At 44.9% G+C, this 12,375-nt stretch overlaps 1 protein-coding gene across 2 annotated transcripts in view; it reads right to left on the bottom strand.

The window, feature by feature from the left end:
- LOC119650668 (GTPase-activating protein CdGAPr) overlaps positions 1-12,375 on the bottom strand; it is a 280,038-nt gene that overhangs the window by 91,002 nt on the left and 176,661 nt on the right. The window contains exon 1 of one of the 2 annotated variants that reach the window (XM_038053617.1): positions 6,824-7,915. The exons of the other annotated variant lie outside the window; for it this stretch is intronic. The gene's annotated coding sequence lies outside the window, so the exon portion shown is untranslated. Of the gene's footprint in view, positions 1-6,823; positions 7,916-12,375 lie in introns of those variants that run through there. 2 annotated transcript variants of the gene reach the window in all.

The following is a 12,375-nucleotide window of genomic DNA, read 5'->3' as shown; positions in this document are numbered from 1 at the left end:
TGATCTCTTCCATCCATTAGGTCCTTACAATAGCCTTTATTTGGAAGGAATGGGTTAAGAAACATTTGATTTGAAGGCGGGAATATGGTTGAGAATATGTTGCGAGAGCTGCATCTGCAGTAATTGCAAAAGCAAGTTCCAAGGAGAACATTGGAATAATGCTGGCTCAGGAGCCCTGGGTGTACCGGGGGCAGATTCGCGGTCTGCAAGGAGGAAGCATGCAGATAATTTGGGACTCCTCTTGTGAAAAACCAAGAGCTTGCATAATTCTTAAACGTAATTAAAAATACATGTCTTTCAGAATTATTAACCGGGGACATTGTCGCTATCCAGGTCTTATTGGAAGCCGGGAGGAGCACTCGAGAGGCAATTGTGGCATGGGGATACTTCCCAGAAGACGAAATCCGGGCTCCACCGGAACAAGTCGCAAAACTGACGAAGTATTGCGAGAAGAGGGCGTTAACACTTCTTCTCGGCTGCGATGCCAACGCTCACCACGAAGTCTGGGGAAGCAGCGACACCAATCTTGAATTTATTCTTAACAATAAGTTAGAAATATACAACGTAGGGAACACTCCAACATTTGTGACCAGCACCAGACAAGAGGTACTAGATATAACTCTACGAAATACCCTAATGAACGGAATGGTCAGGAATTGGAGGGTGTCGGATGAACCCTCTATGTCTAATCACAGGATAATCAGATTCGACATTGAGGGAAACTCCGAAATAGAAAGAATAATAAGGAATCCCAGGAGAACGAATTGGGAATCCTATGCAATGCGCTTGAGCAACAACATTGCCCACCTTCAAGGGGGCGGTGACATCAGGAGCGAACTGGAATTAGAAACGGTGGTGGAAAACCTCAACGCAATCGTCATTGACGCATATGAGGCCAGCTGTCCAGCTAAGACAGTCAACCACTTGATGGTGGACCGGACTAAATGAGGAGCAACTTACTCCCTCGTTTTTTAGTCCATGGATCCCTAGTATTGGAGCGTAGCACCCCAAGCATTAAGAATTGAAAAAATCAAAAATTTGACTGACGGTTTCGTCCAGGGCAGAGACAACTCATCAGACGCTGCCTCACCTCTGCCCTGGGAGCAGCGTGACCGAAAGTGCCAACAGGTGGAAAGACGCTCCCTTTTATCATCGCAAAAACACGACAAGGTTGCGAGTTATATTGGACTTAAAACACCAGTCGTTGTAGTCTATTCTAGACTAAAGCTAGGTTGTTGTTTAGGATCTGCACCTGTTGGCACTTTCGGTCACGCTGCTCCCAGGGCAGAGGTGCTTGGGGTGCTACGCTCCAATACTAGGGATCCATGGACTAAAAAACGAGGGAGTAAGTTGCTCCTCATTTAGTCCGATCCACCATCAAGTGGATGGGGACTTAGGATCCCGCAGATCCTAAACAACAACCTAGGTTTAGTCTAGCTTAGACTAGTGCCTGGTGCAGGAAGGTGGGACTGCGGATCAACCCAGCCAAAACCACCATAGTACCATTCACTAGGAGGCGTAAGCTTGATCACCTGAGAGCCATAACATTACATGATATGGAGGTAAAACGTGAAACAGAGGTCAAATTTTTGGGAATTACGCTAGACCAAAAATTACTCTGGAAGACATATGTCGGAAAGTCACGAGGGCTCTGATGACTTGCAGATCCATAGCAGGAAAAAAATGGGGTTGCAGCCCGAAGATACTACTTTGGATATATACTGCAATATCCAGTAAGACCAATGATTACCTATGGAGCGGTAATCTGGGCAGGAAGAACTCAACTCAGCACACAAGCCAGGGAATTACATAAGCTTCAAAGGCTGGCTTGCGTATGTATCAGTGGGGCAATGAGGACATGCCCAACGCCATCCCTGGAGGTCCTTCTGGGATTAGCCCCTCTCCATCTACACATACAGATGCAGGCAAGGAGATCAATATTCAGGATGGCCAATAGTATGAGTGAGGCGGGGAGAGATATTCTTTCTAAGCGATATCCCAAATTAGTGATACCAAGGGATAACATGACAACGAGGTTTCACTTCGATAGGAGATTTGAAACAAGTTGGAGTAACAAGGCAAACTGGGAGAGCGTGGCTGCGACATACGGCTTAACCCGCAATTGATTACTTGGTGCACTGATGGATCCCTCACAGCAGAGGGAGCGCGTGCCGGTGTCATTGATGCAAGGAAAATGTACTTTGAGCCAATGGGCAGGTACACTAGTATATTCCAGGCGGAAATATACGCCATAGACAAATGTGTCTCCTTTAATTTGCAAAGGAACTATAGGGGGCAGAACATAGCTATTCTCACCGATAGCCAAGCAGCGATCAAGGCACTTAGGTCCAACCAGGTGAATTCTAAACTGGTATGGGAATGCATTGAGAGACTGAATACACTCGGCTCGTCCAACAAGGTCTGGATACTTTGGGTTCCAGCCCATGCTGCATTGGAAGGCAACGAGGCAGCGTACAAACTAGCCAAGAAGAGAGCAGGGACGCCTTTACACGGACCAGAACCCTTTTGTGGAATCGAAAACGGTTTCATGGCATGGAGGAACGGTTGAGGGAACTATACTGGGCGGGCCTACCAGGGATGGAGCATTCCAGGGTGCTTATTGGGAGATACGAACCCATACGCACAAAGGATTGCTTAAACCTCACTAAAAACAACCTCCGGATCATAGTGGAATTCTCACTGGTCATTGTCGGCTGAACTATCACCTAGGGAAACTAGGGATATCTACGGACACTGCCTGCAGGTTTTGCGAGGAGGAGGACGAAGCTTCTATACACGTCCTGGGACACTGTCCGGCACTTGTGCAAAGTAGGTTGAGGCATCTGGGAGAACACTTAATACCAGATGCAAAGCTGAAAGATCTTGAAGTAGGGAACGTACTAAAGTTCCTAACGGTTATAGGCCTACTTGAGATACTATGATCAATAGGTACACTATAACCAGTAAAAGGGGCACAATAGTTCTTCAAGGACGCGGTGCGACTTTCCCTTAACAGAATAATAATAATAATGTTTGAGACGTTTAGATTTAATAAACTGAAATATTGACATTTCAACACGTACTAGGGTACGTTACGCAACTCCGCCATGCTATTAACATAGTATGCTGGTCCCAAGCCCAGGTAAAGGAGGAGGGTTTGAGGCAACGTACTCTGTACTATCCTCAGTAAAACAAAAATTAAATAAAATGCTGAGATCAGGGAAAGAGATAAATAGAGTATAGATGGAGTTATTCTACTATGCTAGATCCTACCTGATCTCTCTTGGTGACAGGCCCCGCGACAGGTCGACCAAGAAAATGCATACAATGTCGTTACAAATATGATGATCGGATTGAGTCATAAACCTCGGAGAAATGCTAGGGCATCCACCTCAGTCGACGCGGCAGGACGGGCCCCGGTCCTGTCGAGAAATCGGCTAGGGTACTTGACGTAAGGACGGCGTCAGGACGTAAGCAAGTCAGTCCGAACAAAACGAACAAAAGAAATACGTGTTTGCACGCTAAATGTTGGTACCCTAACTGGAAAGACGGAGGAACTCGCAAGAGCCTTCGAAAAAGGAGCATTGATATCTGTGCTCTGCAAGAAACCCGATGGTCTGGTGCCAAAAACTGCGACATTGAACGCGAACGCGGTAAAAATGAGTATAAACTTTTCTATTTTGATAACCCACACACTCAATATGGTTTTGGCATTGCCATCTCAGAGGGTTTCCGTGATGCCATTAAAGTAGTCGAACGATTTGATGATCAGCTGATGAAGCTCACCATTATATCAGCTGATCGCACTATTCATTTCTTCACAGCGTATGCACCACAGACAGGCCGACCTGATGCCGAGAAAGATGCCTTCTGGCAACTTCTCGATGAAAAGACTTGTCACGTGCTTGCTGACGATTACACAATCATTGCCGGCGACCTTAATGGTCATGTGGGTGAAAAGGCAGACGATAACAGGTGCCATGGGGGAAAGGGGTTCGGAGCGCGCAATGAAGGTGGCGAGCGTATAATCCATTTTGCGGACACCCATGACCTTGTACTTATGAATACATGGTTCATCAAACGATTGTCTCATCTTCCCACATTTTATAGTAGGAACAGTAAAACGCAAATCGACTATATTCTCATAAGACGCCAACATTTTACCACTGTCACTGATTGCAAAGTCGTTCCCTATGAGACCATCGCACCTCAACATAGGTTGTTGATTGCCGTCCTGCGAATTAAGCCACCGATAAAACGGCGTGAGGAACGCACTGGCCCGCCGCGCATTAAAATGGTGGCGATTTGGTGAGAAGAAAGAAGAAATGGTCTCACTCATACGATTGCCAACCATTACGAATGTGGAAGAATCATGGAACCAAATGAAAGACACGATCCACAAAGCGGCCTCTGCAACCCTCGGAGTCACCAAGCCGGGTAAGCGGTACATCAACCGAGATACTTGGCTTTGGAATGATGATGTTGAAATGAAGGTCCGTGAATAGAAACGCCTCTACCACAAATTTCTCGACGATAAAACGCCTGCTAATTGGCAAACTTATAAGAATGCCAACCGGGAAGCGAAGAAAGCGGTCGCTGTCACCCGAGCGAACCATTTCAAAAATCTTTACGATAAACTGGACGCTCGGGATGGCGAGAGAGATCTGTATCGACTTACTAAAAGCCGTAACGAACGTACACAGGATATCGAACACTTCTGTTGCGTTAATGACAAGAACAGTACTTTGCTTACTGATCGTCGAGCCGCAACGGATAGAATAAAGAAGAATTTGCTCATCCTCCACTTCCACAATAATTGCCGACGTTTGGACCAGTCCCACCAGTCAGCCCAACTGAAGTCGAGGAGGCAATAAAACAAATGAAATCGTGGAAAGCAACAGGACCTGACGACATCGCATCTGAGCTCTGGAAAGCGAAGAGCTGGGACCCAACACTGTGGCTCAGTGAATTCTTTAACCGGGTTATTCAGGAAGGAAGAACACCATCTGACTGGCAAGAAAGTACCACTGTTTCAATATAGAAAAAGAAAGGTAGCCCAGCAGAATATTCAAATTACCTCTGATCCGGTTACTTTCCTATACCATGAAGATTTTTGAACGCATTCTTGACAACCGTATTCGCGAAATCGTTGAAATAATCGTGAATCAAGCCGAATTTGTCAAGAACTGCGGAACTACTGACGCAATACACGCTGCGCGGTTACTCATGGAGAAACACCGTGAGACGCATCGCCCTCTTTACATTGCCTTTCTGGATCTAGAGAAAGCGTTTGACCGTGTACCACACGAACTCATCTGGTATGCTTTACGACAACACTTCGTGCCAGAAGAACTCGTGCGCTGGATTCAATTGCTCTACCACGACCCGAAAAGTAAAGTTCGAAGTATGGCGGGTGTATCAAAACCGCTTCGTGTCTCTGTTGGGGTTCATCAAGGAAGTGCCCTCTCACCACTCCTCTTTGTCCTTGTTATGGACACCGTCACACGAGATATCCAACGTCCAGCGCCCTACACACTGCTTTATGCAGATGATGTTTTCCTAGCATCTGATAGCAAAAATGATCTCGAGCAACTTGTTCAAAAATCGAATGATCGCCTCATGCAACACGGTCTCAGATTGAATCTAAACAAAACTGAATTTTTGACAACCGATCCCCATGAAACAGGCACAATCACTGTCAGCGGCAGTGATCTGCCCAGAACTGAGCAATTCAAATACCTCGGGTCAACGCTATCAGCCAATGGAGAACTGCGTTATGAAATTGCTTCACGCATTAACCCAACCTGGATGAAGTGGCGTTCCACAACTGGTGTCCTTTGTGATCGACGTATCAACGAACGTCTCAAATCTAAAATTTACCGCAATGTCGTCCGTCCAGTCGCTCTCTATGGTTCTGAGTGTTGGCCGACTATAAAAGACAATGAACGGCGTCTTGCGGTAATGGAGACGAAGATGCTACGTTGGACTAGTGGCGTCACACGTTTGGATCACATCCGAAATGAGGATATCCGCGATCGTTATGGGGTTGCACCGATCGTGGAAAAGTTGCGAGAGAGGCGTCTTCGATGGTATGGTGACGCAATTCGTGCAAACGAGAATTCACTTGCCAAGATTGGTCTGAACATCGAAGTCGATGGTAAACGACCAAAAGGCAGACGTAAGCAACGGTGGCTTGATAAGCTGGATGGGGGTTTAAAAGCCTCGAGATTGCACCTAGATCAGGCATTCGATAGAGCCAAATGGCGAAGCCGATCACGACGAGCCGACCCCGCTTGTGAACGGGACAAAGGCTGAAGAAAAAGAAGACTAGGGTACGTTACGCATTCCAAAGTCTCCTATTCTATTATATGATTGCAAATACTACATATTCTGGCAACTTAAATTCTATGCAATAGTCTACAAAGACCCAGCACACCAAAAGTATACCTCCTGCCTCCAATCCTTGACCAACTGCTTAGTCAAAATGCGAAATAAATTGCAAAATCATCTCCACTAATTGAATATAAAAATTTGCGAAACTATAGCTTTCCATCGCACGTTCTTTAAATGTCGAATAAATGAATGCATTTCGCGGTTTCTAAACACATCACCGTCATAACTCAACTCAACTCGTGAGCTTAAATATCATCAACATTTTTATTGTAATTTAAATGTTAAGGTAATTTCGTGTGTAGCAAAAAAAAAAATATTAATCTATTCCATTGCATTTTAGGTCGTGGAGAAATAAATCTGAAATCACCTAATTTTTTGAAAAATTCATAAAAATTTCATGCGTAAAGGTGATAAGCATCAGTAGACCCACCTGTAAATCCTCATTTTACTATTCGTTGAATTCAATTGTTGAAAGCGCTGAACTGTTGAATGACTCAGTCGTGCTTCTTGTTCCACTTATTACCGCGAAAAGATAAATTCATACTTGGATGAGATTGATGCTCGGATCCGATAAAAGATATGACTTTGATTTAGTAACATGGATGCGCTCCTTTTCCGGAAATGAATTGTGCACTAATGAGTATGCGAGCTACATTCAACGTTTAATATGCAGGTAAGATACTCGTACATCCTTAATTCTACTTTATTGGGTCGCACTTTTCACTTTCGAGCCACTTCCAATTTGATTTGTTGTGGTATTTGCAACAACGAACAGGTGATACATATGTGGTGCAAATATTCCGATACCTTCTGTTTGCGTACAATACACTATTCACCCAGATATCGAGTTACAGCTGGCTATGATTATTTGCAGAGTTGTTTCACTACCGAAGCACCTTTGCTGGAAACACACAGAACCAAGTATCTGCAACAGTAGCAACCACTCCCAGTTTTGAGTGTTGTCCAATTTCGAAGTTACGGGGAAAATTGCGAGCAATTTGCACGATCAAAACATTCACTTAAAATTTTCACTTTAGGTAGTGAAAATCGAAACTAATTTCACGACCCAACTTTGTAGCGGCAAATATCCAAACAAAATAGTGGCGAACTAGCACGCTAATTAAGATACACACGCGTATGCGCTTCTGCGCTAAACTTGGGTGCACCCAACCCTCTCACTAATCCGCCGCGTTCCACTAGCCACTCCGTAACATGCCACGAATTACAAATTACAAGCTATTAAACGCGGATATTATTTGTGTGTCGAATTTCATGAAAGTTACTTTGCACTAAATGCAGATAGATAATATTCAAATGACTCTCTCTCATTAGCCTGGGTGCATCGAGTGTATCTATTTGTGGGTTCCTGCTGCGCCTACTGGTACCCGCACTACCAAGTGCCAAATGTTGACCGGATCATGATTATCGCGATCGCGCGACAACAACACTAAAGTCAATTTTCAGTCCGCGAAACATCGCCCGCGAAAAAAAACTTATCTAGCCAAAGGCGAAGTCAAGATGGAACTGAGCCGTCTTGCCGAGCGGTTGGAGAAAAATTTATTAAAGTAAGCGTAAGCTAGCCATCAGTTAGCTTGCTTGGCTGTGCCAAGTTTTCGTGAAAATCGTCTTGGGGGATTTAGCATGGATGCAGCGTTCAACGTTGCGCATCGTGGCGTAGTGGAGTTTTACTTGAATCTTAGATTGTTATTACATTGAACTTACAGCGAATAGTAGAGCTACTGAGCCAATGTAAATAAGTTGCTACTGTTTTGTATGTGTGATCGGGAGTTAATCTGATTTGAGCAAATCTGAAGTTCTGTTTTTCAGATAATAATCGTGTATTTAGACAAAATATCTTAATATTGTTCGCAAAAGGAAAGCATGATAAGAGTTAAGTAACCTACATGCACTCACTGTGCTATTCTTCAGACTTTAAAAGAAGATACACTGAAATGCCTTGATTGAACTTCAGTATTGATGCCCAAAAGTGCTACTCAACTCAACTTATATATGCACTAATAACTGGACTTCCCTTATTCGTCCGTCTTACCTTCCTATGAACACAAATGGCTCCCAAGTTTTTTCAAAAGGGAAGACTTGACTAGTCAATATCACCGACTCATGACGGGAATGCATCCTTCAGTAGTAATTTAAAGAAATATGAACCCGAACTATGGTACGTAGGGAGGCAGATGGCATAACTTCGACAAAGAAAATGAAGACAAGTCGATAAACCCGAAACTCAGCGCTCCAGGTATGAAAGGTTTTTTCACCGATAGTCAAGCAGCGATCAAGGCACTTAGGTCAAACCAGGTGAACTCTAAACTGGTATGGGAATCCCTTGAGAGACTGAATACACTCCGCTCGTCCAACAAAGTCTGGATACTTTGGGTTCCAGGCCATGCTGGGTTGGAAGGCAACGAGACACCGGAAAAACTAGCCAAGAAGGGAGCAGGGACGCCTTTACACGGGCCACAACCCTTCTGTGGAATCGGAAACGGTTTCATGGCTATGAATCTAAGAAATGAAGAAGAACGGTTGAGGGAACTATATTGGGCGGGCCTACCAGGGATGGAGCAGTCCAGGGTGCCTATCCGTGGGGTACAGCCTACCAAGTTGTAATGAAGAAGATCCGCGGGCGAAAATCACCTCAGGGGACATGCCCACGGCTCTTGTTGCAAATAATTACAACTCTTTTCCCGCAGCAGGAGCAGGACGAAAGAGAACCCCAACTGGCAGCTCAGCAGGACGTCTTCTCGATCCCTGATGTTACCGAAGAGGAACTTTGGGAAATCTGCAAACGTATTGGGGACAGTAAGGCTCCGGGATTGGACGGAATTCCGAACAAGGCTCTGAAGGTGGCGGTCAAGGCCAGACCAAGGTGGTTCGCAAGCACATTCGAATCGTGCATGGCGGAAGGAGTGTTTCCCGCCCAGTGGAAGAGGCAGAAGCTGGAAACCACCCGGCGTGCCCTCTTCAAATCGCCCTATTTGTCTCTTAGACACCATGGGGAAGATATTGGAGAGGGTAATATACAACAGGCTGCTCCCGTTCATCGAGCTTGCGGATGGTCTTTCGGAGCGGCAATATGGGTTTCGGCGAGCCCGTTCTACGGTCGATGCAGTAGCAAAGGTCGTGGAATTGGCTCGAAATGCAATGGCCATGGGCAAATGCTGTGCTCTGGTGACGCTGGACGTCAAAAATGCTTTTAACTCAGCCAACTGGGGCTGGATTAAGGGCGCTTTGGCCAAACTGGGTGTTCCTAGCTACTTGGCTCGGCTCAACGAGAGTTACTTTTCGGACAGACTTCTTTGGTACGAGACGGACGACGGGCCGAAGGAGTACATTGTGACAGCAGGTGTACCTCAAGGTTCTGTATTGGGACCGCTGCTGTGGAACATAATGTACGACGGAGTGCTTGGCCTTCGCTTGCCGGAGGAGACAACGCTGATTGGTTTTGCGGACGACTTGGCGGTAGTTGCAATTGCAAAGCATCCCGAGGACGTGGAGCTTTATGCAAATGAAGCCATTCATACCATCAAGTCATGGTTACGAATGGTCAAGCTGGACCTGGCGGACGAAAAGACGGAGGCGGTCCTCATTACCAACCGTAGGAAGAACAACACGGTTACCATCCAGGTTGGTAATCGTGAGGTCGTCTCAAAATCGGTTGTCAAATACCTGGGGGTGATGATCGATGCCAAGCTGAGTTTCAAGGGACGCTTGGATTATGCGCGAGAGAAGGCAGCAAATGCCAGCTCATCCCTTGCAAGGATGATGCCTAACGTGGGAGGGCCGAAGTATAGTGGCAGGCTACTCATCGCGGGAGTGCTGAGGTCGATCCTGCTATACGCGACCCTTGTCTGGGCGGGAGCGTTGAACCACGCTGTCAAACGGAGGAAGATATGTTCGGCATACTGGCCAATTGCGCTAAGGGTGTGCAGCGCATTTAGGACGGCGTCTACGGAGGCAGTGTGTGTTATCGCAGGAATGATCCCTATAGATCTTCTAGCGAGCGAGGCACACTGGCTCTACGAAAAACGGAAGGCAAATCCAGCCGAGGTGAATGCGGATTTCCGAAAAGCCATCGGGAGAGAGTTGTGTGGTAAGTGGCAACAACGATGGGATAATTCCGACAAGGGCCGGTGGACCCATACATTGATCCGGTGTATCGAGAAATGGGTCAACCGAAAGCACGAAGAATTGAATTACCACCTGACACAGTTCCTTACGGGACACGGTGGCTATAGGAAGTACTTGCATCCGGTTTCAGTTCCGGCATAACTGACAAGCCGAATTGAACATGGATTGGCCGTCTTTAGGAAAGTGTTCTTTGACTCGCATAAGCCTACGAACCTTGCAGGCATGCCGTTAAAAAGATAATTTAAGGGAATAATACAACAGGCCTGAAAAACAAGGCCTGCATAATTGGAGCTGCGGCTTCTCATATCAAACTAAACTACCATTACTATTTTTTTGTGAATGTGGAACTGGACTTTCTGTAGATCATTCAACAATTGATCAACTGGTATACGTATTAACTCGCGCTCTCCCGTTACAACCTCCCAACTGACCAGCTGCTCTTCCATCTACCTATATCTCTCTTCGGTGAAATACCAGTCCTTGATTGCAAGTTCCCGTCAAGCTGACCATTTCTTATGCCAATTTATCGCTGCATCTGACTCTGACAACCTGAGGCAAGGAATGCTTGACAAGATCGGCTTATTCACCAGATGTCACTCATCGAGCTTACGATTCATTTAGGCCTGAGCGTTTCTTATTGGCCATAATAGTTGGACTGAAAAGTGCCTAGGCTAAGATAGAAAACAACTTTTCTTAATAAAATTTGAATTTATTATTCGATATAGTTGCATTCGAGGGCGATACAACGATTATAGCGGCTTCGATACCAATTTTATAGGACGATTTGCCTTTAGCCTTAAGACAGACCTCAATATCGGCGATTACCTGTTCATCAGCGCTGTATTAGTTGGTGTTCATGGTTTTTCCCTTCTCAAAATAGTCGATGAATATTATACTATGCACCTACCAAAATACTGATCCCATAGCCTTGCACGATATGTCCAACACGTTCCTTTAGTATGTGTAGAACTTCAGCTATCTTGATTAACTTCACTTTGCGATCATCCAAAATTATTTTGTGGACTTTTTTGATTTTTTCGTCAGTAACAGCGTCTTTGGGGCGTCCACTGCGTGGATCATTAACGGTGCTCATTTCGCTTCGTTTAAACTTAGCAAACAACTTCTTAATCGTTGATTTTCCTAGTCCAAAGTCCGAACTTTTATCAATGCAAGCCTTGGTTTCAACAATATTTTTTTCGCCCCAACGGAATGGTTTATAAACGCATGAAATTCCTTTTTATCCATTTTCTTCAGACTAACAAAAATTGCTTCACTCAAAATGCTCCATCCCACAAATGAATAGCCCGACAGCTGTCAAATTTGCACACGTGTTTTTTAAAGGTTAGAGTTAACTAAAAACCATATGGATTTAATACTAGTAGCGCCATCTGTGTGTTAGCCTACGAACTTTTCAGCCCAACTATTATTCTGAATGAATAATAATAAAGAGAGGAATGGGAAGGATGCTCTCATATTCATTTATGATGCAATTTAAGACAAAAGTGACACACATCACATCACATCACACAGGAATTGTGCAAACTTTTCCGTTTGTCTTTATTGTGAGATCATATGCCACAAAAGTAAATCTTAGACACCAACTTTATGTTATCAGGTTAATGATGAAATCTTAATCACTAATCACAGTAACGTTTTCCGAATACGATTTATTCTCATGTGAAATGGAAGGCCCATCACAAATTCGCTATGCAGGAATATTATCCCCTATTTAAAATTCACGAGCAATTTAGCCTGGGCACATACATATAAATATGATATGTGATTACATAACATACCCCATGTGATGACACTATTAAAAGTTTAGAGCTTGAGCGAAAC

The sequence above is a fragment of the Hermetia illucens genome, chromosome 3, assembly GCF_905115235.1.
Source record: "Hermetia illucens chromosome 3, iHerIll2.2.curated.20191125, whole genome shotgun sequence".
Taxonomy (NCBI): Eukaryota; Metazoa; Arthropoda; class Insecta; order Diptera; family Stratiomyidae; genus Hermetia; species Hermetia illucens.
Note: the sequence above shows the minus strand (reverse complement) of the source record. Positions and strands in the feature narration are given on the sequence as shown.